This window comes from Haplochromis burtoni, unplaced genomic scaffold (assembly GCF_018398535.1).
Source record: "Haplochromis burtoni strain Fernald_Lab_line unplaced genomic scaffold, NCSU_Asbu1 Contig_100, whole genome shotgun sequence".
Lineage (NCBI taxonomy): Eukaryota > Metazoa > Chordata > Actinopteri > Cichliformes > Cichlidae > Haplochromis > Haplochromis burtoni.
In genome coordinates, this window is record NW_024582461.1 from 1,132,520 (window position 1) to 1,137,254 (window position 4,735).

At 38.1% G+C, this 4,735-nt stretch overlaps 1 non-coding gene across 1 annotated transcript; it reads right to left on the reverse strand.

Annotated features, from left to right (window-relative positions):
• Window positions 1-738: 738 nt before the first annotated feature.
• On the reverse strand, window positions 739-1,774 carry LOC102313152. Its single transcript, XR_006054641.1, has 2 exons — window positions 1,616-1,774; window positions 739-837 (listed from the first exon to the last, which is right to left on the reverse strand). It is a non-coding gene; the product is annotated as an uncharacterized LOC102313152 (transcript).
• Window positions 1,775-4,735: the final 2,961 nt, after the last annotated feature.

Below are 4,735 nucleotides of genomic sequence, written 5' to 3' on the forward strand. Positions count from 1 at the left end.
TCATATATCATAAAAGTACTAAAAACACTAGAATACGTACTCTTTCCATTTTTTACAGTCTGAGTTTTGAGATGTGATGAAAAATCCTTCTTCACATCGTTTACATTCTCCTAGCAGGAAAAAAAGAATTGATGATTTAAAAAGACATTTTCTTTAGTGTGTATGGTAAATGATCCAATATTATGATCCAGTCTTGTACCTCCTATTCGTTTAAATCCCTCAGCACATTTGCAGTTGGAAGAATCACTGTCCCATGGAACAAAGTCTTCACGGCACGCACATCTTGTGTTTGTGAATCTGGTACAGAGCTCTTTAATGTCACTACCATGACCTGCAATAAATAAATAAACAAAGAATGTTCTTAATCCTGATGTCGTCATTTGAGTGTGAACTACATGTTTGGTCTCCACTAACAGAGCAGGTTTATCATCAGCTGCTCACATAGCAGTTGTTTTTCTAATAAGTTACAAAAGCTTCAGCACTTACTAGTGTCACACGTTCTACATGCTTTACAAGATTTTGAAGTATTTTCATGATCCTGATAAGAGCCTGGTTTGCAGGGTTCACATCCATTTCCATTACGGGATACTTTTTCGCCTTCAAGGATTTCACAGTGTTCAAAGAAAGGACACAGTTTAATTACAGTAATTACTATACTTTCAAAATAAAATTTAAAAAGTGAAAAACTGATTTTAAAGCATTATACAGAGTGAGTAAAATGATAAAAGGCACACTTTACCTGTTTTGCATGTCAAACCAGCAACATGTTGGTTAAAAATCAAAAAAAGTATGATGAGTTGGACAACAATCATATTCACTTCTTCAATGCAATGTTTCCTGTGTGACACATAGAATAAGATTAAGACAAAGAGAAACACCACCTGACCAAGTTTAAATTGGACACTCCACACAAATAAGACAGCAACATTTATCACTCATAACTTTGGAACCAACGTTTTACTGTTATTGAAAATACCTGACAACAAAAAAGTTCCCTCTCTGAGGGACATTTCCAGAAAATTGTTGAATCTATGTCCCAAATAATTAAACAGTTCTGAAGGCAAAAGGAAGAGCAAAGGGTACAGTCAGAGGGGTACAGTCAGAGGGGTACAGTCAGAGGCTAGACAGTCTTAGACTAGAATTTCAGCTCCACTCCAATGCTAGTTAAGCTAGATCCCCTGAAACTAAGTTTAAGTGACATGTAGAACCCAGGATGCCCTCTGACACTCTCCCCTGTTACCTCAATACTGCAAACCACCAAATCAAAAATATGAACTCAGTTTCATTGAACTCTGTTTCCCAATTCCCACCATCTGCCAGTACTAACTCTGTCTTTCCCTCTTTGCAGACAGCCCCATAGTAAAATCATGACATAAATAAAGAACATTAAACCAAAATACAGAGAATCTGAAGTCAGTCACAATTTCCAAACCAAAAATTAACAACCCAAGCTCACACAGCCAGCATAAAGCCATCACAAATTCCCACAGGAATTTCACAATAACTTGGACCTTACAAAAAAAAAAAGAGAACTTATGTGTTTATCTGCACAAATAAAATAAGGGATTAATTTCAGATATAGAAAAGAGAACAACAAAAAGCAGCAATCCCCTACCAGCACTCTTCCTTCTGCCTTGTTGACAACAACTGAGGAGACAGGGGTGTGTATGTCTTTCTCTCTCAATATATAATCCTCTGGTGAGGGGGTGGATGTCTCTCTTGCAATAATAATTGGTCATCTAGTGAGAGCGAGTGAGAGTATGCCAACCGCTACATTCTCAATTTTTCTCTAGCTTTAAACATTCATGCTATAAACCTTATTTCTGTAACAACTGACAGGTACAACGGGGATGTGTTGTGGAATTTTCTGTAAAAAAAAGAAAGGTCTGCAGTATGTTCAGCTGTGGTCAAGCTATTTTATTACTGCATGCATGCAGGAGAGCAAACACACACACATCAAAACATCTCAGGTCTAAGTAATGAGCACACTCCTTTATTCCATTCCAAGGAAGAGGGAGGAAGTTACAAACTGATCATACCACACATCACGCGCCTCGCTATGAAACCTAACGGAGCAATGGGCCAAGGACACAATGTTTTGTGTCCTTGGCGTTATCAGCACCTGTAAAGGGAGTTGTCTTCTACCAAACTGCTGTACATCCACTGAACAAAAAAAAGCATGCAGACAGATAACATTACAACTCAAGGGACACTACTGATCGTAAATGCTGTCAGCGGCACTAGCCTCTTGTAACTCTTGACATGGGTCAATAAAAAATTTCATCTGCATCACTTTTTTCAGTAAACGAGGAAACGATTCCCACACGAAACAGCTCACACAGCCACATTTGTGGGTTCCTGACTTCTAGAAAGACATATGATAACTTTCCAGTTACCATAAAGCAAATGCATTAGTCATTCCATTGTCTACCCTGTGTACCTTTGTTGCCGTCGAGGTAAACAGTTCTGCAGCCTCCAAAACTTTTCAAAAATTTCCAAAACTGAGTAAATAATGACATGATAGATAAACAACACTGCAGGCCAAAATATGTACACTGGACTGTGCCGTGAAGCTAACGCTACAACCAGAGACAGAGACCATGTGTAAGATATATGCTGTTTCTGAAGACACAGAGAGACAGAGAGTTTTTGTTGCATTTTTCAGAAATGACAACGTAAAGCTAACACTGCAGCCAGAGACAGAGATCATCACTAATGAGCTAGCGAAACATAAAACAAGGTTATCATTAGTCTTTAAGTAATCAAGAATTCCCAACTTTGAATGCTGTGAGTAAAATCTAGATACAGATGAGTAAAAAGCTCTAGATAGCCTGTAAATGTTGTAAACTGAAAACACTTATTCATCATGTTGGCGTGACTGTGACACCAACATATCAAAATCAGTACATGTGTTGTTTTATCCTCTCTGCACATCAGTGACAAAACTATTAAAAAATCGATTAACAACACTATTAATCTACACTATGAAAACGTTTGTTTGAAAGTCTTCTGTTTTCATTTGTGCACTTTAATCACTGCTGAAAGCTTTGTTTAGCTGACATAGTGTAACTGATGACAGGAACTGATCATAGCTTCTTAGTCTATAACCTCTGCTGTTGTATATGGCAAAAAAAAGTTTGTAAACCACTGAGATGGGGAAGGGGTTTGCCGTACATTAACACAACCAGTTCACATGTAGCCTTATGTCAAATGGAGAGCATGCCTCTCAGAACCTGCAAAACTATGCAAACATCACAGCAGCACCTCTCCCTATACATGCTTCCAGTAACAACTGCTTCAGTTATCAAAAATAAAAATCACAGGCTTCAAAATTAGTGAAGAGTTATAAACTTTCAACCAAATCAAACATGTGAAAAGATGATGAGGAACTGATGTTTATAGATGACTCCTTCCAATCAGCAGAAGCCTGCAAAATAATAGATTCTTTTTCAACTTCTTTAGATACAAAGGGACATTAAAGACGAACAGGAAGCTGAGGCTCCAGTTCAGACTCACCAGAATTGGGGGAAAAAAGGCAACACATTAGAAAAACTTGCTTGCTGGACGAGTCTCGATTCCTGCTGCAACATTCTGATGGTTGATACAGACTTTGGCGTGAACATGAAAGCATGGATCCATCCTGTCTTACTGAGCATGTTTTAAACACCGCAGCCTACCTAAACTTTGTTGCTGACCTTGCCTATCCCTTTATGATCACAGTCTGCCCATCTTGCTTACAGACATTAAAGATACAATGAAAAGATAAGAACTTATGTGTTTATCTACACACATAAAATCAGAGATTCCTTTCCATATGGAGAAGAAAACAACAAAAAGCAGAGATCTTCTGCCAGCTTTCTCCTTCGCTTTCCTTTCTTGGTTACAAGTGAAGGGAAAGACATATGTGGCTCTCTCGCAACAATATTAAGTCATCTAGTGAGTGAGAGAGAGAGACAGAAAGAGAGAGAGAGAGGTGTTAAGGAACTCAAAATGCCAAAAAACAAATTTGAAAAAGTCAATTCAGTTTTACTTATATAGCACCAAATTCTAATAGCCGTCATATTATGAGATTTTTGGGCCAAGTACAATTATGTCAGTTTTATCTGAATTTAGAAGAAGGAAATTAGAAGTCATGCAGGTCTTTATGTCTTTAAGACATTCCTGCAGTTCGACTAATTGTTATGTGTTATCTGGCTGCATGGATAAATGGAGCTGGGTATCATGTGCACAGCAATCAAAATGCATGTTGAGTGATACTGTCCGAGGGAAGCACATAAAATGTAAAAAGAATTGGTTCGAGCACTGAACCCAGTGGAACTTCATATCTGACCTTAGTGTGTCATGACAGCTCCTCAATTAAATTTAAAAAGCAATGTCTTTTTTCAGAAATTAAAAAACGATTCTCCTTGTCAGCAGTTTTATATTGCTATGACTTTCTTTCTAGGAAGCACTCAGACAGGTAAGATTATAAATGAGGGTACACCGCTGATCATAAATCCTGTTTGCGACACCAGCCTCTTGTAACTCTTGACATGGGTCAATGAATAATTTCATCTGCACTGTGAAATGATTCCCATAAGAAACCGCTCACACAGCCATGTTTGCAGATTACTGACTTCTAGAAAGAGATAAGTTTCCAGTTGAATACCGTAAGGTAAATGCCAGTTAGTCGTTCCATTGTCTACCCTGTGTACCTTTGTTGCCGTCGAGGTAAACAGTTCTGCAGCCTCCAAAA